We start from the raw sequence: 26,305 nt of genomic DNA on the forward strand, positions 1-26,305 counted from the left end.
TTAAATGGTTAAGGGATGTGAGATACCAGAACTATTGAGGGCACATGCAAAGAAAGAAGTGGCATCCTGCTAGTTTCAACGTGTACAGGCTTTAGCAGACTTCCCTTGCATGCAGCAGGCTGATCTTAACTTCATACATTTCCCTTGCTTTTTCTAGCTGCCATTATTTAATTTTGAAAGATAATTTTTCATGCAATGGATCAGAAGAGTCATGACACATTGACAATTAACAGATCTATTGTTCATGTCATGCATTGATCCTTAAAGCTACAGTATATGTTGTTTATTACTGTTTATCGCCAAAACTAAATGTAGACTAAACAATGAAAGACTGGTATTGCATGCTTTAAACAACTGGAGTAATTAAGTCCAAACTAATAACTGCTAGTAGCCCTTGTTTACAGGTAAACAAGCAGCATGTGAGATAATGAATTATTCCACATAAAAGGGTTAGTTACCACAGACACATTATAAAAAGCAATTCATTATTTTATTACCAATATGTAATATAAAATGAATAGTCTGAAAACTAAAAGAAACAGTCAATATCAAGTTAATTTGTGTAGTAAATTCAGTAAAGTCTGAAACACAATAATACTGAATGGATCCTTATTAAGTGCTCACCTCCAAGTAGTCAGGAATAATAAGTGGGCATAAAGTAGGGTAACATTATTTTAGCAACTAGTGAATTTTAAAATTGAAATGTCCTCCTTACAATACACCATGTATGGTACCGGTGGAATTCCCAGTACTCTAACCCTTTGACAAGGGACATATCCTCTGGTATAGCTCCACAGAATGGATCGTCTATTAAATCCCATTGATTGTAAAAAGCTGCAGCAAGCAGATCTCTTATGATAATGTCTATTGAAGCCGTCTCTCTTTAAAGGTTACAAGACAATCTACAGTAAACTGTGGTCATTAAGCATGAGGTTTATGCATAGTATCTGGATCTTCTTTAACAAACACTAAATACATTAGATAATTAATTATTCCTAAGCATGATAAAGAAGAACATAAATGATGCTGTCTACATAAAGTCAACAATCCAGATCTCAGAGAGATTAAAACATTTGCCAACCAGTAAACTACAAATAAATGCAAACTCCTATGGCAACATATGTAAAGAATGAGTCTATATATGTTTATACACCCAGTAGCAATTTTATTTTATAATATATCATGCAGCAGCAACTCAAAAATGCAATCCTTTAAAAAGGCCACCATTAACAGCTGAAACACGTTGGACACACGTTCTATTTCATATACATACCCTGTGCAGGTGATAGTGTAACAGCTTGACTGAAAAGAAACAAGTCTACCCTGGACCGTGAAGAAAAACAAGATGCTGAACACAGCGCATAGCCCCCTGAGGAGATTGTCCATTCAACAGTGTATCCTGGTCATCAGCCCTAGCAGCTAGAGCAGTTGAGAACAGACATTCACCCGCTGTGAGTGTAGCATGGCTATGTGTGAAAACTGGGGCACTGAGGATCAAGATGGTCCTCCCATCACTCCCAAACCAGTGAGATCCTGGAATACCCAGCACACACACGCTGGGAACTGAACTTTTTGGAGAACGCTTCACCGCGGTCACAGCCATATCAATAACCAGACTGGTGGACTGGCAGCAGAGGAAAATGCTACGCATATAATAACGCGCAGTGTAATAGAGGGTCGGGCTGTCGGTATAGACAAATATGCATGCTCTGCGGGAGCGGGCACCCGGCTAAAGAGTGCGGGCGTACCGGCGTACCGGCGGTGCAAGGACGAATCGAGCTGATCAGCCCGATGAGTTGTGGGGCGGTGTTAGGTAAAGCACCTTCGCCGGTGGACCTAGGGGTTTTGAAGAGTTGGTTGACTCATTATCCTCTCAGGGAGGAAGCAGCCTTTTTGTTACATGGGTTTAGTGAAGGTTTTCAATTACCAGTGACACGGGGGGTCTCGGTTGTGTCTAAAAGAAATCTTAAGTCAGCGCGCCTACACCCGGAAGTGGTTCGAGCTAAGTTTGAAGCGGAAATCGGGTTGGGGCGCATGTGCGGCCCTTTTACGTCCCCACATTTGGAAGGTTTGTGCATATCACCTTTAGGGGTTGTACCAAAAAAGGCAACGGGTAAGTTTAGGTTGGTACAGCATCTTTCTTACCCTGAGGGAGGGTCGGTCAACGACGCGCTAGATCGATCGGATTGCCGGGTCATTTATCAATCATTTGAGCAGGCTCTAGATATAGTACAGAGTTTTGGGAGAAGGGCTTTATTAGCCAAGGTGGATATCGAGTCTGCTTTTCGCCTGTTGCCCCTTCACCCCAAATCTTTTAAGTACATGGGTTTTAGAGTTGCAGGGCTCTATTATGTTGATAGATGCTTGCCGATGGGATGTTCCATCTCGTGTTCCTTTTTTGAATGTTTTAGCTCCTTTTTGCAATGGTGCTTACAGGCGGGCACAGGGCAAGCGGGGGTTACCCACTACCTAGATGATTTTCTGTTGGAAGGGGCCAGCGGATACCCAGGTTTGTGTGGACTTGCTTTTTTCCTTGCAGGCCTTGTTTACAGTATAGGCGTTCCTGTTACTGGGGACAAGACGGAGGGTCCGGTTACACGCTTGACGTATTTGGGTATAGAAATAGATACCGTGCTAGGGTTATGCCGTTTGCCGATTGAAAAAGTGCGACGTTTGGGGGAGTTGCTTGAACCATTTGATTTGTCAAAGAAAGTCTCACTGAAGCAGTTGCAGTCATTGCAAGGCTCCTTAACTTCACCTGTAGAGTCATTCCTATGAGTCGGGTCTTTTGTAGGCGGCTCGAAAGAGCCACGGCGGGTGTCAAGAGGCCCCATCACCTCGTTTGAATATCCCAAGATCTGAGGGAAGACCTTCGAGTTTGGTTGCTTTTCCTGCACGAGCTTAATGGTGTTCGGATATGGCTCCAGGCCCCAGTAGATAATTCAGAGATTCAACTATTTACTGACGCGTCCGGTTCCATCGGTTTCGGCACCTTTTTTGAAGGGGATTGGTGCACGGAGCCTTGGCCAGAAGTTTGGGGGGTTTTGGGCCTTACTAAGAACATAATGCTTCTGGAACTTTTCCCCATTGTGGTGGCAGTTGAGTTATGGGCTCACATGCTTTGTAATAGGCGGATCCTTTTTAGGTGCGATAATTTGGGTGTTGTTCAGGCAGTAAATAATCAGAGGGCAGAATCTCCATTGGCTTTGAGGTTGTTGAGGCTTCTTTGCTTATGGAGAAACATTGAGTTTAGGGCGCAGCATGTTCCGAGTTTTTCTAATGAGATAGCAGATTCCTTATCTCGTTTACAGTGGGACAGGTTTCATTCTCTCGCTCCTTACGCTTCTCTTCATGGTGTAAACTGCCCCTCCCAAGTATGGCAGATTGTCGTGCCGGCATCAAAGTCCTCACAATGAAGTCTCTGGCCCCTAGTACTTTAAAGACCTACACAGCAGCTTGGGACGATTGGCAGGGTTTCTTGGCTTCCACACATGAGGGAGGTAAGACAGATGACGACCGTATGGCAGAGTTTGTTTGGAACTTGCATGAAGGGGGTCATTCTAAGGTGGCTATGTCTGCGGCGCTGTCTGGTATAGACAAATACTTTTCTAAACTACATGGCATGGCAGATCCCACAAAATCGTTTATGCTAATGAAAGCGATGAAGGGGTGGGCAAAGGAACACCCTTGCATAGGTGACATGTGTAGACCAATTGACCTGGCTTTGCTTAAAGATCTGATTATGGCAGTATCAGGGGTTGCATTAGGCGAATACGAATCGGCCCTTTTTAGTTTAGCTTTTTCATTGGCATATTTTGGGGCATTTAGAATCAGTGAGCGTGTGGTGTCTAGTAAGAGTTCTGCGACGTTGGGTTTATTGTTAAAATACGTGGTAGTTAAGACGGAATTGTTATTGCATAAAATTCATAGGTCCAAGACAGACTAACTTGGCAGGGGGTCATTGGATTTCTATCAAAGAACACTCAGATGCTGTAATTTGCCCAGTTGCCTTGGCATGGCGTTTTAATGCTCTTCGCCCTCCAGGTGGCGTTCAGTGGCTTGTCCATGTTAACCTTACACCTTTATCTAAGTTTCAGTTCATAAAGCTGTTTCAGAATTGCCTTATCGCTTTAGGCCTGCCCACAGACCAGTTCGGGATGCATTCATTTAGGATAGGGGCAGCAACCTGTGCAGCGGTTGATGGTGCTTCGGTCGACACCATACAAAAGTTGGGACGATGGAAGTCTTCAGCTTATAAAACTTATTTGAGGGGGGACAAGTTGCTTGCGTAGCTGCGCTCCTTGCGAGTTTGTTGGGAAACCCAGGGGCCTTATGCCTACTGCCGCTTTGGAGTTTGAGGGGCTTTTCAGTTTTGCCCTCAACGAAGTTTTATGTTTTTCACCTTCAGCTGGGTCACCCAACTATTGTTTCCCTTCCTTAAGATGCATTTATTATTATATGTGATTCAGTTTCTGACTAGGTAACTTTTCTTGCAGGGTTACCCAGGAATGCTAATGGTCGGGTGTGGTTTGTAGGACACTCATTCATATTTTGGGCTAGTCAGCACCCTTTAGCATTGCAGGCCCCCCTTTTGCTAGGTGCAGATGACGTCCGTTGGTTGGGTTTCCACGGTATGTGCTGGAAGCGACTACTGGAAGCCTTATGGACGGCAGAGGATAAGTTCGGGGCCCCGGACTGGGTGGTCATTCACTTGGGGGGGAACGATTTGGGCACTTGCAAAGGCATCAAGCTGATACATGCTGTTAGGAATGACTTGCAAGTGCTAGTTAATCGTTGGCCCAACATACGTATCGCTTGGTCGGACATTGTTCCGCGGTGAGTTTGGTGAGGACCCCTGGGTGGTAAGGCATTTGACAGAGTTCGTCGTAAGGTCAATATGGCAGTTGGCCGTTTTGTCCTCAGTGTGGGGGCTGCGTCATACGGCACCCACGTTTGCATTACGAGGAAGAGAGCTTCTATAGGCCTGATGGAGTACACCTAACGGGAGTAGGGTTAGAGCTGTTTATCAGCGACTTATGTAGTTTCCTTTAGGTATTGAAGGGTCACAGTTTGGTGGCGGGCCTGGTTCTATGAACCGGGCTTTGGCGGGAAGCAGTGCTCCTGGGCGGCCTATTATTTAGCTCAGGAGTGCCTGGGTAGCATCTTTCCTTTGAGAGCGGCAAGTTGGTCACCGCCCATAAGGGGGGACCTGGTCCCTGTCCAAGGGAAGGGCGGAAGGCTGTGCCAATTAAGGGGGGATGGTACTACCTCAGGTCAGTCTGTGTGGGGTGAGAATCCACCTCCTTTTATTTATTATTGTTTCCAGCAAGGCTGTGGCCTCGGAGCACTGCTTTTTTCCTGCCACCTATTACCAATTTCAATTTGATCAATAAATTCTGGCTGTGACCTCTTTAATTGCATTACATGTGTCAGTGTGTTCATTTCTAGGCTTAGGTTAAGATAAGTTAACAAACAGAATGGTAAAACAAATGGGTGACTTAGCAGAAATAGCTCCACTGTGGGTTAATATAAAGCTGTGTTGCTCCTAAGTGCAATTGTCTCTCTTTTTAATCCACAACAATGTTAATGTCAATAGTGCTGCAACCTTGTTGCTACAAACGGACTACTGTGACAGTTTGTTAGATGACTCTGCCTCTCCTACTGCACACAGAGCAGCTTGGATGGGATTTATTATATGCAACTCCTGCAGCTCCTTACGGGGACTCTCCTGCCCACAAGTCCCAAGGACCAAGTCTAAGGCTCTGTGCGGCTTATGTGGCTAGTAAAGTTTCAGGCTGTAGACACATTAATTATAACTCCTATTCTGCACTGGTGTCTGGGAATGTTATTGCTGGGCATTATACATAGGGCTGTAGCTGCCAGCTAGCTGCGGGCCACTGTTAGCAGGTAGTTGTAGAAGAGTGTGTGCGTCCAAGCCTCTTACCCCCCGCGCGATAAAAACGACTCCTTTCTGTGCCTGCAGGGTCCGGTACAGCCTCCAGTCACTGTCAAACTGGCTCCACCCAGGAACACCTCTGGCTGCTGTTCCTCATTAAGGGAGGTGGGTCAGAAGGCTCTAATGGCTGCCAGCACTCAGTTCACTGAGCTCCCGGCACTCTCCAGCAGCACCATCAGTGACCCTCCGCAGTGCAGCTTCCCCTTCACAGCTCACCTACCAACTGCACACAACAACTGCCACCCAACTGTCAGTACAAGCCCCTCTGGTCATGGGGCACTGTTTCTCTATTGCATTGGAGGTCCTGTCTCTCCAGTCGCATGCCAGCTCCTGAAGCTGGCTACATTGTCCACTGTCACCAATGAATACATTCAAATGTCCAACAAAACATATATAACGTTACACAACATGAGGAACTCCCAGGTTCTGGGGTACCACATATGTATTGTTTGGAGTAGTCAGGAAATATGTGTGGAACCCTAAATAATAGACTTCACTTTACCTGTCAAAACAGAGGAACATAGGGCCTGATTCAAACACAGTCGCAAGCGCTGAGCACTCGCAACCGGGTCGATGTTTGCCCACTGGGCATGTGCACGACAGAGCCGGCTCTGTCGTGCGCATGTGTGAGAGCCGGATTATGACGGGTGCTCCATCGCTCCAGGTCTCGCACCAAAGGGGGCGAGCTGTCGATGGTGAGTGACAGCTCACCCCATTTGGTAGGCATGGCCGGGGGGTGGCTTCACAAATGGAGGCATTCCCAATTGACCAATTTGGGATCCAGATAGTTCACATAGGAACAGGCATTATTATACAGACAGTTGTGTGGCTGAGATCCATGCTCGCACATTGGGCCAAATGTAATAGGTAGTCTGTTTTGGTAAATTGCGAGTTTGGTGCTAAACTCGCAATTTTTCACAATTCTCCAATGTAATAGGGTGTCTGTTCACTAAAACTCGCATTTTTCAGAGTTACAAAAACTCCCCATTCTCAAACTCACATCCAGATGTTTTCACATTGAAAACAATCAACTTGCCCAATATAATAGAGTGTCTGTTTCAGACTTGCAAAAAAAAGATGACCAAAAGTCCCCAAATAATAGACCTGCTTCAGGCTAGCGAGTACATCCTGAGCAGGTCAGATTAACACAGAAACATGCACATATCCATGAGATATGTACATGTTTCTTTGTGTACTTATGTAAAATGTTTTTAAATAAAAACAATTACGTGCACCCCCTCCCCAAAAGCATAACCAGCCCCGGGCTTTATAAAGCCTGTTCTGGTTCTAAAAATACAGGGGCCAAAATGCGTAGGTGGACCCTGTATATTAAGAACCAGCACAGGGCTTTGTTGAGCTGGTCCTGGCTTTGGAAAATCAGGGGACAAAACGAGTAGGGGTCCCCTGAAAATTCCAGAACCAGCACCGAACTCTTTCTAGCGGGGGGATAATGCCACAGCCAGGGAAAACCTTTCACCGGTTTCCCCAGCCAAAGCATTATCCCTGACCACTAGTCAGTCCAGGCCGGGGATCCCTGGGGAGTTCGGTACCCCCCCAATAAAGGGGTACTCCTCTCCAGGGCACCCCAGGCCTAGACTAGTAGGGGGGGCTATATCCGGGACCCTATGGCCGTGGGTGCCGGGTTGATAGTGTTAGTGTAAAGTGTAAAAATTAAGTTTCCATATTGTCTTTAGTTGAAGAACCACAAGTACCAGTAAGCCTCCCCTGCATGCTAGTATTTGGAGAACCACAAATACCAGCATGTGGGGCATTACGGGCCCGCTGGCACTTGTAGTTCCACAACTAAAGAAATACGTAAATAAACAAACATACACAGTGAAAGTAAAATTTTAATAAAACATACATGCACACTCACACTCACACATACTCACCTAGTATCCAAAGTAATCCATAGGGGTACCTGAAAAAAAAAATCCATACTCACCTCTCCTATGCGTAGATCGCGTCCACTTCTCCAAGTAGGCAATCCAGGTGTTTAAACTAAAAAAACGCAAAAAACCCGATCCATGCCGGACTGAGCAAAGGTATGTGTGTACACATACCTTTGCTCTGCGTAAATGACCGGGGCACACATGTGTGCCCCGTAAGTGAAGGGGCCGCCAGCCAATCAGGGAGCATCTCCGTCGGAGCAGCTCCCTGATTAGCTGAATGCGGCCAGCCTGTGTCTACCATAGACTTCTATGGTGAGAAATCCCCATTGAAGTCTATGGTGGAAACCGCTACATCGTAGCCGCAAGATTAATTGAGGTTAATCTTGTGGTTACATCAATGATACAATGTCGCTACTCGCATTAAAAGGTGGCAGTTTACATAGTCCTAAACTCGCCTAAACTAGCAAATGCAGTAGCCTCGAGCTGAAAAGTTCGCAGGCTATTGAATTTGCGAGTTTCAGTACAAACTCGCACTTTTTAAAAGTGCGAGAAAGTGCGAGTTTGTACTGTTACTAAAACTGACACCCTATTACATTTGGCCCATAGTGTTTTTATTGTTATATTGGTTTTTGCACTTGCCCTTTTTAATATTAAAATTGCATTTATTGTATTCTGTGTTTTATCATCCATCTCAGCGCTACCACCTTTTGTTATTCTGTTCTATCTATGTAAAGGGCCTGACTAGCCCTATTGTGTAGCTGCTGGACAAACAGATCATCTCAGCACCTGTGAATCTACCTTTCTTAGTATTGGATCACTACATTCCGCAGGTTACACCTTTGTTACATTGTTTTAAATTGTTGGATATAGTCCTTCGTATTAGATGTGATTTATTCAATATATATTTTATTATATGTAAAGGCTTATCTTGCCTTTTCTTTTATAGAATTATTTTATATTAAACAATTTTATACTACGTTAAGTGGACTCTTTTCTTTTCCTTATTTCTCTCTATCGCTATCTCCCTCTACTTTTCTTATTCTCCATAAGTATGCGCCAGTAATACGTTTCATTGTAGTCTAATCATATACCAGCAGAGGAAGCTGATTAATTGTTACAGGCTGCAACTTATAACATACTTCTTTTTTCCATATTCCGTAACGTGCACAGATATTTTAACCTACCATATGTCCACAATTTACACTGACAAGGGATCTCAGCAGACAAATTGTATTGTTCTCAATTACCCACTATCAGGATCCTGGCTACTGCAGAGCCAAGGGTCTAGAATCAACAACTTGTCAGCACTATAGGTTCTTCTTGAAGTTGTAACCCTGAATTCATATGGAATATGTTTTCATAATTTTTTTTCATTGGTTAACCAATCACATACTGGGTCATCATCCCTAGCAGCTAGAGCAGTTGAGAACAGACATTCACTCGCTGTGAGTGTATCATGGCTATATGTGAACACTGGGGCACTGAAGATCACGATTGCCCTGCCGTCACTCCTGAAGTGCAAACCAGTGAGATCCTGGAATACCCAGCACACCAGCCTGGGCACTGAATTCTCTGGACAGCGCTACAGCGCGGTGGCAGCCATATCACTAACCGGACTAACACAATGTTGGGATCAGCACTGTCCCGGGACTCTCTTCAAACTGTCCACAATTTACTAAATAAAAGGCAAGATAAGTCTTTACATGTAATAAAACATATATTGGATAAATCACATCTAATATGAAGGACTATATCCAACAATTTGAAACAATGCAACGAAGATGTAGCCTGCGGAAAGGCAACATATACTTAAAACAAGACTCGCTGTAACCCAGCAGATAATCGCAATATATTGAATATATTTGCACTTCTGGGTACTGTGTGTGCATCCTTACATTATCTCGGGGGGGTGACAAAGCTAGCTGAGTAGAGGGTCCCAACGCATTTCTCCCCTATGGGGCTTTGTCATGGACCACAATTATTGTGACAGGAGGAACAGATTTCTGGACTAGACACTGCACTGATTAAGTACAAATATATTCAATCTATTGCGATTATCTGCTGGGTTACAGTGAGTCATGTTTTAAGTATATGTTGCCTTTCCGCAGACTACAACTTTGCTGCATTGTTTTAAATTGTTGGATATAGTCCTTCGTATTAGATGTGATTTATTCAATATATATTTTATTAAATATAAAGACTTATCTTGCCTTTTCTTTTATTGAATTATTTTATATTAAAAAATGTTATACTACATTAAGTGGACTCTTTTCTCTCCTTATTTCTCTCTATCGCTATCTCCCTCCACTTTCCTTATTCTCCATAAGTATGCACCAGTAATATGTTTTATTGTAGTCTAATCATTTACCAGCAGAGGAAGCTGATTAATTGTTACAGGCTCCAACTTATACTGCTATTTTCCATATTCATAGCGTGCGCAGATAGTTTAACCTACGATATGTCCACAATTTACACAGACAAGGGATGGCAGCAACGAACTGTATTGTTCTCAATTACCCACTATCAGGATCCTGGCTACTACAGACGGTGTAATGGTTAGCGTTACTGCCTCACAGCACTGAGGTCATGGGTTCGATTCCCACTATGGCCCTAACTGTGCGGAGTTTGTATATTCTCCCTGTGCTTGCGTGGGTTTCCTCCGGGTACTCCGGTTTCCTCCCACACTCCAAAAATATACTGGTAGGTTAATTGGCTCTCCTCAAAATTGACCATAGTGTGTATGTTTGTGAGCATGTGGTAGAAAATATAGATTGTAAGCTCCACTGGGGCAGGGACAGATGTGAATGGTAAGATAGCGCTGCGGAATATGTGTGCGCTATATAAATAACTGGTAATAATAATAAATAATACTGCAGAGCCAAGGGTCTAGAATCAATAACTTGTCAGCACTATAGGTTCTTCTTGAAGTTGTAACCCTGAATTCATATGGAAAATTTTTTCATAACTTGTTTCATTGGTTAAACAATCACATACTGAGTCCATCAATTTAACTACTTTCTCATTTGAGCCAGTATTTTTAATTTTCATATTTTGTGTATCTTTTGTAAATTTTTATTTTAATTATTTGTTACAGGTTAATTTTTTAGGTTCTTTACCCACTGTGCCCAATCCTTCATTACCCACACTTTCACACATCTTTCCCTTGTGTCATCTGTTTTCTTTTTTCTCTTTATCCACTTCATCATTAAGACATGGCCTTGTTTACACTAATGAACATTTTGACAGTCCATACAGGACTTTGTTTCTTAATAAACCTGTTAAACTTATTACAGTTGTCTATATTACATCCTTACTAGCATTGAAATTAAGTATAAATTCAATGCATACACATTATATAGACGTGAGCGCTGCTGGAATAGTGATGGTCAGTAGCACAAAACATTGTCTTGTACTGTACTAGGGGTGAGTGGTGACCTCACCAGGACTGCTACCATCCCAACACACTATTTGAGTGCGCCCAACCCCAAATTATCTTAATGTGAAGTGTTGCCTGGCACCCTGCTCCACCCACTGTTTTGGATGTCAACTAATAAAATCCCGCCACAACCAGTGTAAGAGAGCAAGGTGAAGTCCATCCAACCGCAAGTAGCAAGTGCAGCTGAAGCAGAGAAGCTATTGTGACTATAGTGTCAAGGTTTTCTGATAGCATCACATGGGTAGCAGCCATCCATGAGAGTAGGGGGGACAGGCCTAGAGAGAGATAACCAGTCAATATAAGTGAACCCTAAGTGACTTATAGCATGCCCTTGCACAACTGTACACTTCCTATGTGCAACAGCGTTACGAAAAGCACGGTTCTAAAACTGTAAACTCTGTAATGGTTGACATTAGTAGCTTACATTCAAGAATTAAAATAACTCTAAATGCTTAGCTAAAAATAAAGCCACCAGACAACAGGAGTTGGGATACATTTTGATCACATTTTATTTGACAATCTAATAAAATATTATTGAATCAGTTTATAATTAAAGTTAGTTTGGTGGTGAACAAATAAAATTGATAACATAACAAACAAATACATGTATGCAAATCAACTGTTGGTGTTCAGCTCACCTGAAAAGCACAACCAGATTGGCTGTGTCATTTCACGGCAGGGACTATTGGCCTATAATCATAATTCTAAATACTTATTTAGAAATAAAGACACCAGACAAGAAAAGTTGGGATACATTTTGGTCACATTTTAGTCCAATAAAATTTACTTTAATCATTGAATAATTAAAATAGATATAGTGGGAGACCAAAAGAATGGATAACTTAACAAGTAAAAACATACATCTAAATCAATTATTGGTGTTCAACTCTCCTGAAAAGCACACCTGGATGAGATGTGCCAATTCTTGAAAGGGACCATTGACCTATAATCAAATAAAGCAGAGCACAACCAAATAACCAATACATTGATTCAAAACTTGACTAGATTGGAAGTTAGTTAACAGGACTCAACTAAAGGAATCAGCAGGTACCCTTAACCATTGGGCAGTCATATATTTATGCTTGTGATAAAGATACTGGGCAGATGCAGATATCCCAGCAGCTCTGAAACAATATCCAACAACCCCGGCCAATTTGCGCAGTCTTTGTACATCTGATCTTACATAACACAATGAGCCTGATTAAGAGTTGTACACCAATGCCACTTCTGCTGCGCACGCTAATGCCGCCACTGCTGTATCTATGTACGCAGCTGCAATGTGATAATATACAAATATTACAGCCACCGGGAGATATATTGAGATACTCAGATATGACTTTGTAAATCCAAACATCTGCGTAAAATTTTGCAGCATCTGCATACAAAGATGCATCATTTGTCGCAGATCATTCAATTGCTGCAGTCCTGAGTGAGACTATGGTCCCGCAAAATGCCCATGGGAATTGAGATGCCAGTGTCCTATTCCTTGCATTTGGGAACACAGTCTCAGGGTGTGACATGTCCCTCAAATAGTCATGATACATCTGTGTTATAGACCTCCCCCAAATGCTCCCTGACTGTCATCACACTGCAAATGAATAGTTGCTCTGACTGTAACGACTACAGTAATTTACTTTGACACATATTATTTATTTATTTATATGCATTGCGACTTAGAAGCATGGGTAAGTTTCCTGATAATTGTTCTACTCTTTAAACATCAGAATAGTCTACAATTCTGAATCAAGCCCTGTGTTGCCACCACATCTAAGAAAAGTAGACCACGTGCAAGAAATAAATTCCTTGTATCAAACCTTCCGCAATCCACTCAGGCAGCAAAGGCATGGCACAAGAGCCATCAAGGTAAGTACCAAAACCCAAAAGATCCAATGGTATATATAAACATCTGCATGCCTGCATTTATGTGCACTGGTGTTTGCAATAACTGCAAACCTATAAAGGTAGACAGTAAAACATACCAAATATAATGGTCACGTTTAATATCTGCAGAAAAACTTAAAAAACGGCGAGGCCTATGTATGCTGGATGTGGATCTCTCCAACATTCTACAAAAAAACTGCCCATAGGAATTACTATACGAGCAATGTTATTAAGCCCCAGAAGGGACCGTGCCGAATAAAAAGTTACTTTACCAGACAGTAAGCATGGCTTAGTAGCCAACCGCAACTTGTCTACTTTATATTGCAGCAGCCTGCATTGTGTCACAAGGCTCACAGTTTTAAGATTTGTCTTGGGACCCCTGGGACCAGCTGAAGCAGGAGTGTGGATGAAACTAGGAGACTTGATGGAGCAGATATGGACTATAGCTGACTAACTTGGACATTTGTAGCAGACAAAAACACCCAGGTTGGAACCCTGGACTGGAGTCTGCACAAGGATACAGTTATGGAATCCCAGCAGAGGTGGCTTGGAACCATTCATAGGCAAGGTAAAGCAGTGCTGCACAGGTACTGAGGGGGAGGGCGAAAGGTGGTGACAAGGGGAGGGGGTGGTATGGTCTGGGCATGATTGATGCGGCGTGTAGATAACAAAGGGTGGTCACATGAATAAAGATTTATATAGATGTGCAGGGTGAACTGATGTTTATTGCTGTACAGATAATGAGACACAATGCTCTCTAGTTCCTGCGTGCCCCTTCTATGTATTCAGAATGATGTATTGATCATGGAAGTGTCAAGGGGGATTTGTTCATACACTGTTGGTGATATGGGTGAACGAGTCAATGTGAAGACGGCCAGTCAGGTTGAGCAGTTGATTCGCTCTGGTAATATTCCAGCACTAGAGGTGGTATCCCGCTTAGGCTTGGTCACTTACCAGTAAATGTTGCAGGTATCCAGTTAATTTGTTGGTGGTGCTTTGTACCCTCGTCGCTGTCGGTGTGCTAGTGCTGAACCGGGGACACATTTCTCAGTGTAGGCTCGGTCATGGCTTTTGTGGTGGGATGTAGGATGTGGCTTGCACACCGGTGGCGCCGATGGTATGTCAGCCATTGTTGTGGGTTCCCCGAGTGTGCTGATGACAGCCCAGAAGCATGCTTGTGTAGCATACTAATGGCCTTAACTTCCAGTTCCGGGGACCCTGGTGTGCGCGTTCACCTCTGGGTGTGCTAGCGATGGGCTGTGATTGTGGTAGCACAGTGCTCAGATAGCCCTCACTTCCAGCCCCGGTGTCTCACGTTGCGGCTTAAGTGATGCTTTACTCACTCCAGCTGGAGTTGAGTGTATCTTAGTGGGTGGTCAGAGTTCAGGTGAGTTTGCAGGTAGTGTGCCTGTGTGAGATGTTGCTAATGCATTTCGACACTGAGTGACCATTCACCAAGAACCATTCACACAGAACTCAACCCCAGCTCACAAAAAAGGAGCTAAAGGTTTGAACCCACTACTGAGAACTTAAGACTAACATAATTGTAGAAACCCAGATGTGCAACGTACCAAACCTAGAATCTAGAAACTTGGAACCTGTGTGAGAATGAAGTACTCAGGTCGAACTACCAAAACGGTTGAATTGCCTTGGATCCTACACCCAGATTTACAGGCTTGGCACTGGAATCAGAATAAGGAACACAGAAACTAGAAACGGAGATACAGCAGCTTGGACCCCATAACTAAACCAATCGGTGAACCTTACCTTGGAACTGGACTTGAAACTGGACTGTGACTGTCAGGAACAGTCCCAGTGTAGAAACTCAGAAAAGGAGAAACCAAACACCAGTACTGACCTATGATTAGCAGCCAGTGGGATGGAATGAGAGTCGAGATATACTGATGTCAGGGAATCACCTGGAAGAACCGCAACAGCTGGTAACAGCAGGTGCAGGCAAGGAAGGCAGGATAGCAGCAGACTGCTGAGGACTGCACACACAGGATTGCTGGTAGATAACAGGAGTCTGCTCAGCAGGATACAAATGACAGGTGGCAAAACTGTAGATGGTCAGACACTGAGGCACTAGCAAAATAGAAACACCGCAGGAATAACTGAAGCCTGGGGACCAGGAACTATCTCAGGAAGACATTGCTCTGGCAATGTGGAGTTCTTCTGTAGGGGTTTAAATAGGCAGCAGTGGAAGTCCATAGGCTGCTGGGATCATGTGACTGTGGCTGCTGCACAGGGATTGGACTGGAGAATTACATGGGGAACTCCATCATGGCCACACCCATGCAGTCATATGGTTTGTTTACACAGTGCTGTGGAGAGTGGAGTTGCTGCTGAGACCCTGTTGATGTGCAGAGCGCAATGATGTGGCAGCGCCGGTAAGTGGGGCTAAGATCCCAATTCATAACACAATGGTATCAATTTTGATACCAAAAAAGGATAGTCAAGAGACCAAACCCTCAGTTTTATCATGTGCAATCAGAACACCCAGCTCCGAAAAGTTTTTTCTACAATGAGAAAAGCATATTTCTGTAATGAGAAGACTCCGCTGGGCCAATGCAGAGAAAACTGTAAAGATAATGAACTACTGCTGGGGAGACTGGAGTAGTTAAATGAATAAATCAATGCAAGAATGTGCTAAAACGTTTCAAATAGGCACACAAGACATAGGCAAGCACTTGTCTATGAATTATTATCACCATGTAAGCAGAACTCCAAAAAACAATAGGAATATGGATGTAATGGTAACAGGCAAAAAGCAGATTCCACATCAATTCTAGCCAGTAGTATTACTTGGCCTAAGGATCTAACAAGAACCATCAAACAATTGATATGAAATACTTGTAACTCTGCTGGCATTGCATCATTGATTGAACTTCCAACAGGATAAGAAATATGCTGGATAAGCCTCTATTTTCCTGGGGACTTCCTAGGGATTACTACTTCTAGAGCAGGGGTCAGGGAACTTTTTTACCTTTTACCCCAAAATACATTTAGATACACAGACGTTACCCTCTTGATTTTAAAGGAAGGAAATCCTATAGTAGTGCCCCGATATAATGCCCCTATAGTAGTGCCCTCATAGTTATGCCCCTGTAGTAGTGCCCCCATAGTTATGCCCCTGTAGCAGTGCCACCATAGTTATGCCCCTGTAGTAGTGCCCTCATAGTTATGCCCCTGTAGCAGTGCCCCCATAGTTATGCCCCTGTAGCAGTGCCCCCATAGTTATGCCCCTGTAGTGCCCCTTGTACAAAAAAACCCCCCTTACCATAATCCCCGATTCTGCATCCGCCGCCGTGCTGTCCGCCCGGCTGCTCCTCATAACTATGGGAGAGATTCATATGCATGCCCGGCTGTTCATCTATTACCCCCAGGAATGTCAGTTTTATCCCAAATGGGGTAATTTACCCCTGTTCCCCGACCACTGCTCTAGAGAGAGCACCATGTCCACCAAAGGAGTGAATTCAAACGGGCCGACCATCCACCCTAAAACCAAATCATCACCTTCTCAGGAACAATATGCTGCAAATCAAAAGTGAAGTATATCTGATGATACATTAACCCATCTAGGAAGACTAAAGCCTTCCAAAAACCCAGTATTAAAAACTCAGAATGGCTTAGTAACTTCTAATTATGCCTCAACATCTGTACACCCTAAGGGACATATTCAATTGGGCGCGAGGTTTAAAAAGAAAAAACCCTTGCGCCCCTCGGTCTGAATTTTAGAATACTGTGCAACCGATTCCCGCGGTATCCAATTCAAAAAAAGTGGTCGCAGGGTTTTCAGCTCTGAAAACCCCGCACCACGTAAAAAACACCCCAAAAACTGTACTTACCTAACTCGTGGCTCCCAGTGGCCTCCCCTCTATCTTCTCACTGGAGAGATATCTGCTGGGAGTCCCGGGGACTGCTGTGAGGCTCCAGGGGCTGGTGGAAATTGCAAGGGCTGGTGAGAGATGTAGTTCTCCCAGCCCACATTCCGGGGGGGCACACTGAACTGATTTTTCCAAAAATTAACGATTTGCTCTGGAGGTACGGGAATATAAACCTCCCGGCACGTAAAAATAGAAAAAATCTGCACCTATTTCAGTATCAAATAACCCGCACCTGCAGGAAAAACCTTGCTGGTGTGAGTTTATTTTTTATTCTCGCACCCAATTGAATATGGCTCTAAGTCTATGATGGCCAGTCCCAATTGTTTCGTAGAGGGATCAATGATGGGTAGAGAGGGAAAGAGTTGTCTGTAATTGATGCACAAAATTCAAATATAACTTTTATTAATCTTTAAAATATCTATATCAATGATAAAGTCAGTGAAGTAGTAAAAGAGAGAAATTAAAGTGTGATATAGGTAAGCAAATCGGTACCAATACAGGTCTGTTTTTAAAATTTTTCCGAAATATGTAGTTGTATACTGGATATCTATATATTATTATTTATTTAATATATTGCAATAAATAATTATTTAAACCAAATGCCACTCTGTCAGTATTATTTCAAACATTGATTATAGTGCTGTATTGAATGGAGTACATGTATGTCCACATAGCATAACATAACTAGATATGTACAGAGGCCGTGAGAAATGTAGTCTTATAGGTTGGTCAGATATTTGTACATTTAGTTCTCATAGTAAGAAATAATTACGAAGTAGCAGAAAACATGCTCTCCAGGGAGTCTGACAACTCTCCTTGTCATGAAGCTGTTATTCTTGATGGATATCAGAACACACCCATTGGTATTTGCCTAAAAATTAGAGATGAGCGGGTCTGGTTCCCTGAGAACCGGACCCACCTGAATTTCGGGGATCCGGGGCGATCCGAGCACAGATCGGATCTCCCTGCCTGCCCCGGATCCCTGACCCGAGGCAAAACCTTGCGACCCCTCTGTTGAGTCGCGAGGTTTTGTTTTCAGCGGACTAAACACTGATTTGCTGAGAGAGCCGTCTGTCACGACTCTCAGCCAATCAGCATTAAGCCCATTGAAAACACTACAAAGGAGGAAAAAAGATGGCGCCCGCCATCCTCCGCCAGCTGACACCACCAACACCCCCTGCTGCCGACAACCCCACTGGCAGCATCCACCACCGCTGCCGACACTCCTGCACTGCTGCCCAACGTACTGAGGACACCGTCAGCGACCCCCACACTGCCGACACTCCCACAGTGAGGACACCACCAGCACCCCTGTACTGCTGACACAGTCAGCAAACCTGCACTGAGGACACTGCTGGCACCCCCGCTCTGCCGACACCGCAGGCACCCTGCATTGAGAATACCCCTGCACTGCCGACACAGTCAGCAAACCTGCAATGAGTACACCACTGGCACCCCCACTCTGCCAACACCGCCGCTACCCTTCACTGAGAGCACTGCCATTCCATGCACTGAGGACACCGCCAGCAAACCCCGCACTGCCGACACAGTCAGCAAACCTGCAATGAGAACACTGCTGGCACCCCCGCACTGCTGACACAGCCAGAAAACCTGCACTAAAGACACCGCTGGCACCACCGCACTGCTGACATCACCGGTACCCTTTACTGAGGACACTGCCAGTACCGTAGCACTGCCATTCCATGTACTGAGGACAGGGGCGGATTGGGATGGAAAACCAGCCCGGGAAATTTCTGGAAGCAGCCCTAAGGAGGGTGGAGTCTGTGGAGGGGGCTGCTGTTGCCTTCCTTGCATTTTTTGCTGCAGTTGCGTCTGTGACTTTGCTAATGCAGCTATAAAACTGGCATATCAGGGGCAAACAAGCCTGTGAGTACAAAGCACTGTGGCTCCATTTTCAAACAAGGATCCAGCTTCCGATATCCTCTGGATGCGCTTTCTACTACCAGGCTTGTCTGCCCGTGATATGCCAGCTTTGAAGTTTTCTGATATTCGTGTGATGTATTCTAAGTGAGAGTCTTCCTTACCTATATGGTGATTCAACTAGCTAATACATAGCAACTGAAGATTTGGTGCAGGGCAACATGTGAACTTCCCCAATCAAACAATTTTATATTATTAAAACTGTATTTGCTAATTTGGTAAACCATTTGTATCAGTTATATGGTTTCTTTAGAACTGGTGCCTAAATGAAGATTAAGCCTTTTCCTTCTACTCCGGCAAGTTGCAGATAATCTCCAGCCACTTCCCCCAGTTCTCTTCAGCCTCATCCTCCCGTGTCTCTCCAGCCTCATTACCCATATTACTATAGCCTCACCTCCTTGTTAATGCCACTGGGTAGGAAGGAAGCAGTATATATATATATATATATATATATATATACACATACACACACATACACTCTCTATAGAGACCTGGCACTTTTAAATTCTAATTAGCAGCTGACCTGGGTGCCCGAGACAATAAAACAGGTAGATGGACAAATGCAGAAACGTCACCCCAGGTATTTTCAATCATCGCTGTTCTCTCGAGGCAAAACCATAAAGACGAAATCTCGCGGCTTGCAAGCATTTGTCTCTATGTAAATAAGGGACCACATGGCGGCCGCCATTTCACTCCGGCTGTAGAGCTGAACAGGGAGGGTGGTTAGTGTAGGGCTGGGAGAGGTAGTACTTACCTGTGCTGGTGCTGTGCTGTCTGCTGTGTCCTGGGCTGGTGCACTGCTGATCCATTTGGTGCTGTCACTGCTGAGCTGTCTGCTGTGTCCATCTAGGCTGGTGCTGTGCTGTCTGCTGCATCCATCTGGCCTTGTGCTGATCCATCTGGGCTGGTGCTGTGCTGTCTGCTGCATCCATCTGGGCCCGAGTTCTGGACCCAATAAAAAACTGAAAAAAATATTGTCTTTTTATTTTTTTTCTGTGTGTGCATGTTAGGCTTAGCCGCACAAGATACAGCAACACAACCTAGTGCTGCCTGACTCCAGTCATCATCAATCTGTGCTCTGGGCCCAAGTTCTGGACTCGAAAAAAACAAAACAAAAAAATAGTGTCTTTTGTACAAAATATTTCTGTGTGTGTGTGCATGTTAGGCTTAGCTGCACAAATTACAGCAGCAATGCAAGTTGCAACCTAATGCTGCCCGACTCCAGTCATCATCAATCTGTGCTCTGAGCCCTAGTTCTGGACTCAAAAACCCTCCCCCCCAAAAAATAGTGTTTTTTGTATATTTATTTTGTGTGCGTGTGTGCATGTTAGGCTTTGCCGCACAAGATACAGCAACGCAACCTAGTGTTGCCCGACTCCAGTCATCATCAATCTTTGCTCTAGGCCCAAGTTCTGTACCTGAAAAAAAAAAAAATTGTCTTTTGTATATTTTTTTTGTGTGTGTGTTTGTTAGGCTTTGCCACACAAGATACAGCAAGGCAACCTAGTGCTGCTCGACTTCTGTCATCATCAATCTGTGTTCTGGGCCCAAGTTCTGGACCTGAAAAAAAAAAAAAATTGTCATTTGTATATTTTTTTTCTGTGTGCGCACGACTGCACGTGTGTGAAATTTCTAACCGCACTTTGGCTACACGATTGGTGCTTGTGACACTGCTTCAAGACCGCAGAAAATATGGAGGGCTGTCACATGACAGGAGAGCAAGGCCAAGAACCACATGTTGCTGCCGCCAGCAGTCATCATGATAATGCAAGGCTGTTAACTTCCTTGTCCTCTATGAAGGCCCATGCCCCAGGGCTTAAGTCACGCCATGGATATGGTAAAGCTACTTTAACTGTAGTAAAGAAAAAAAAAACGAAAAAGGCAAGTTGCCTTTAAATAAAAAAAAATTGGCAATATGCCATTCACTACATGAAGTGGCAAGGAAAGGATGTTGATGCCGAAGATGTCCATTGTGTAAGTAAGGCAACAGCTGTTGCCCATAGATTGAAAAAGCCAAAGCCCATTGTTGTTATCCTGGGGCAAATGACAAAAAAATCCACTTTTCACATATGGAATTATTTCCACCCCAATCCGGACAACAGTTGTCAAGCCATATGTCATCATTGCTAATCAAGAGTGAGTAGAGGGAGGGACCTAAACCACCTAGGAACCTCCTCCTTGTTACATCACTTGGAGCGCATTCATCAAATATCAAAGTGTATGTCGCCAAGTTCCAAAACTCAAAACATAACAAGTCCAGTGTCACCTACCTGCTCCCTCTCTGTGGGATCCAAGCGCCTTCGATCTCCACCACCAACACCTGCATCTGCACCATCAACATCCTCATTCATAGTCCTGCTGTATCCAATGTTGTTATTTGAAGCATGATTGACTCCTCTCCTATCCGTGATTCCTTAGAAGTATCCTTGATGACTACGCCTGTTGCTGCTGCTGTTGCTGTGAGTGGCTCTTCATCCCAGATGGGGACAAGGAGGAAGACTACTTGCAGTGTATCCTCCAAAAATCAATTAACTGTCAAACAATCGTTTGCAAGGGCAAACAAGTATGACAGCAATAACCCAGTTGCACAGCGGATTACTGATGCCATAACAGCTATGCAGGTATTAGATGTGCATCCAGTATCCGCCATTACTGCAGTGGGTTTTCAACAGTTAATTGAGGTCCTGTGTCTATGCTACCAGATCCCTTCTAGATCCCACTTCGCTAGAACAGCAATTCCAAGTCTGTACAAGGACATTAAAAAAAAACCTTATTAATGTCCTCAGAAATGCCGTTGTACCCACTGTCCACTTGACCACTGATATGTAGACAAGTGGGACAGGGAAAACTAAGGATTACATGACTGTAACAGCCCACTAGGTAGGTGTATTGCCTAAAACAGCAACAGCAACATCTACCAAAAGACAGCTGATACAGAGGCAGGCTACTTATTGTATAACTGGTTTCACTAAGAGGCATTTCACATTGCTGAGAACCTCTTAGAAAAACTCACGGAAATCATTGCTAAATGGCTTACCCCACTTGGACTCTCCTCAGGATTTAGGATTTCGGACAATGCCACCAATATTGTGAGAGCATTACATGTGGGCGAATTCCAACACGTCCCATGTTTTGCTCAAACAATTAAATTGGTGCTGCAACATTTTTTTTTAAATTACAGGGGCGTGCAGGAGATGCTCTTGGTGGCCCTCAAAATATCCGGACATTTTAGACATTCAACAACCGCTTGACAAAGTTTGCATGACCATCAGGTACTGTTAAATTTGCCCTGCCTCAGTTGAAGAGGTATTTACTCTGTGGAATACTACCCTCTATATCCTTCAGCGGATGGAGGAACAGCAAAAGGCCATCCAGGGCTATACAATGGCCTATGACATAAGCCATGGAGGGAGAATGCACCTTACTCAAGTGCAGTGGAGAATAATTTCCGTGTTGTGCAAGGTTCTCAAACCCTTTGAACTTGCCACACGTGAAGTTAGTTCAGACATTGCCAGCTTGAGTCAGGTCATTCCCCTCATCAGACGTTTGCAAACACAGCTGGAGAAACTGAAGGAGGAACTGAAATGGAGCGATTGCGCAAGGTACATCGGACTGGTGGATCAATCCCTTGATTCACTTCACCAGGATCCAAGAGTCGTCAATCTATTGAAATCTGAAAAATATATTTTGGCGACCATTTTGGATCCTAGGTTTAAGTCCTACCTTGTGAGTTTTTTTCCAACAGATCAAAATCTAAAACTATGCAAAGAGCTGTTGGTAAAAAATTGTCAGCTGCAGCCGCAGGTGAAACACCATCATCTCCTACTTCTGTTTCTGCAGAATGCCTGCTGGTCATGCAGATCGTTCACCAAAAAATTACATCTGGCCGGGCCTGAGAGAACTGCCTACTAGTAACATGTCTTCTACCGTGACTATGTGTGATATGGTCTCCATTCACAGAATGGTGGAAGAATATTTCAGAGATAACATCCTAATAGGCATGTCAGATGGTCCCTTTTAGTACTGGCAGGAAAAAGAGACAATTTGGAGTCCCATACACAAACTGTCTTTGCAGTTTTCAGTGCAGCTGGCAACCTGGTCAGTGATCGGCGTAGGAGGTTACTTCCTCAAAATGTGGAAAAGATGATGTTCATTAAAATGAATTACAAATTCCATGAGGAAGACCTCTACCAACAATTACATAAAAATAATTACAGAGGTGCCTATGGTGGATTTCAGCTGGGACGAATTAATATTGTGTGAAGAGGAGGATATACACACTGATGGGGGTGACGAGGATGATGACAACTTGTAATGTAAAGCCAGTTTGTGTATGGGATCATTTTAATTTCCATGTCCAATGCACATTGGCAGATTGTTTTATAGTAGTCCAAACAAACTAATAATTTCAGCCACAATTGGCAGTCCTTGTTGCTGAAATGATTGGTTTGTTAAACTGTGAATGTCCTTTTTCGTATACAACATAAGGGTGGTGGGAGGGCCCAAGGACTATTCCATCTTGTACCTTTTTCCTTTCCATTATGTGCTGGTTGGGGCATTGCTGCCTGATATTTTAAATTAATGTTATGGTTGGTTTAGGATCCAATTATTTGTTTTTAAAATAATTTATTATCAATTTTACAGCCAGGGGCTGCACCAATGATTTTTTGTATTAATTATTCAGCCAGGGGTTGCACCCAATATATTGTTTTTTACTTTTTTCAATTAAATGATTATGAATTATTCAGCCCAGGGCTGCAACAATGAATTATTTTTTAATTAATGTATTATCAGTTTTATAGCCAGGGACTGCACCAATGAATTTCTTTTTATTATTAATTATTCAGCCCGGGGCTGCACCAATAAATTGTTTTTTTTAATTCATTTATTATCAATTTTACAGCCAGGGGCTGCACCATTGAATTTCTTTTTATTATGGCATATTTGGAATTCATATTGGTTTCTAGATGACTATGTACCAATAAGTCATTTACATTTTTTGATCTACTCCAGCTAATTGATAGTCTCTCATCCAGTATTTCCGATGAATCATAATCTATGTGTAATATACTCCAATGCTTAGTTATGATGTCTTTAATCTCCCATTGGTTGCAAAAAGTGCCCACGAAGCAAACTGGTTCTTCTCTGTTGTCCTTTATTTTGGGGACCAGTAGTTCTTCTCTCTGGTATACATGTGTTGCTATATAGGCTTTTTTCACCATCTTATTTCTGTATCCCCTATTAATTAGCCTATTGCCTAATTCATCAGCTCTTTTTTTTGTAAGTAGCTGGAGCAGTTGCATTTAATACAAAGAAATTCGCCTTTGGGGACACCTTTGATTGCTGCAGGCAAGTGTGAGCTATCACGGTGTAATATGCTGTTTGTTGCCATGGGTTTGCGGAAAAGATCAGTTGATTTCTGACCATCATCCTCTACTTTGATGGTTATATCTATAGTTGATAGACTTTTTACTGAACTGTGTGGTAGCTTTAAGTTCATGTCATTGGTGTTTAAGATTTATTTAAATTCTTGAAAATCTTTGATTTCACCATCCCATAGGATGAACACATCATCTATATAATGTAACCATAAGATGATATTCTGTGTGTATTTGTCATTATGTTCATTAAATACAAATTCCCATTCTCACCAACCTAAATAAAGGTTGGCATAAGTAGGGGCACAAGTACTACCCATCACCACTCCATGAATTTGTAGGTAGAACCCTTCATTACACAGAAAATAATTTTTGGTTAGTACAAATTGAAGTAACGTCAAGAAAATCATTAAATTCACTATTTGTCTGCATATTTAAAAAATATTTGACTGCTTTAATGCAATTTTCATGTTTTATACTGGTGTATAAACTTTATACATCACAAGATATTAGCCATGTGGAGGAATTGATAATATCTTGTAGCTTATTCAAAACATCCAGTGTATCTTGTACAAAAGATGGTAATGCATAAACATGTTCCCTCAGATGGTAATCTATAAATCTACTGGCATTTTCTGATAAACTCCCCATACCAAAAGAATCAGTCTTCCTGGAGGGTTAGTTCCATTCTTATGAATTTTGGGCAGTAAGTATAAGGTGGGGATTTTAGGATTGATTACTTTTAGAAATTCATAATCAGTTTTAGATATAATGCCCTCTCCTTTTGCTTCTTCTATGATTTTATCATGATAAACTATATATTGCAATTCATGAGGTTTAAACAACTTATAGAGGATGGAGACTCATTATCTATATATTAACACAAATCTAGTATTTGTCTACTTTCCAATTAATGAATAACCAAATACCCAATGGAGAGTAGAGAGTTAACTTTGAGAAATGTCCTTGATTGACTGAACCACAGACCAGATGAAATAAAGATAGCATATGCGAAATGACAAGTTAATCTCTCTCTCAACACTAACATGACTCCTGCTGCAATTCAGTGCTAACTCAGGATTTGTATCAGAGGCCAGATAAGATTCCATATTTTACACCCTTTTAGCGGCAGCATGCTAATTGAAATGGTCCGAAATAATTAATATAATTCTATTCGAATGGACTTGTTACAATTCTTTTTATGGGTTTATAATATATAGTTAGATAGAAGTATAGGATAATTTTTATTTCTGAACACAACTTATTTGTTGCTGATCAACCTTTATTCCCACTGCAAGGACGTATGCAGAATGTTATGTGTGAATGGCGGCTGCCTCCCTTATTTACATAGAGACGAAAAAATTTGAGTGGGTTCAGATCTATGAGATCCGAACCTGCTCATCTCTACTATATACAATATAGAAATATATTTATACAAGGATTTTTAGGCAAATACTAATGGGTGTGTTCTGATATCAATTAAGAACAGCAGCTTCATGACAAACAGGAGAGTTGTCAGACTCCCTGCAGAGCATGTTTTCTGATACTTTATAATTACATTTTACTATGGGAATTAAATGTACTAATATCTGACTAAACTATTAGACTGCTTCTGTCACAGCCTCTGAACATACTTACTTATGTTATGCTATGTGAACACATACATACTTATTTAACGCAGTACTATAATCAAAGTTTTGAAATAACACTGACAGAGTGGCTTTTGGTTTAAATAAGTATTTATTGCAATATACCAAATTAACAAACTTAGTATTTGTATCAGAGGCCAAATGAGAATGCATATTCTATACCCATTCAGTGGCAGCATGCTAATCGGAATAGTCTGTAATGAAAACTATAAAATATAAATACTGTATATGCAAACTGACTTGCTATAATTCTCTAAGTATTTACATAGCTCCCTTCATGGGTTT

This window comes from Taudactylus pleione, unplaced genomic scaffold, assembly GCF_031769625.1.
Source record: "Taudactylus pleione unplaced genomic scaffold, aTauple2 ptg000546l, whole genome shotgun sequence".
In the NCBI taxonomy this organism is placed as follows: Eukaryota; Metazoa; Chordata; class Amphibia; order Anura; family Myobatrachidae; genus Taudactylus; species Taudactylus pleione.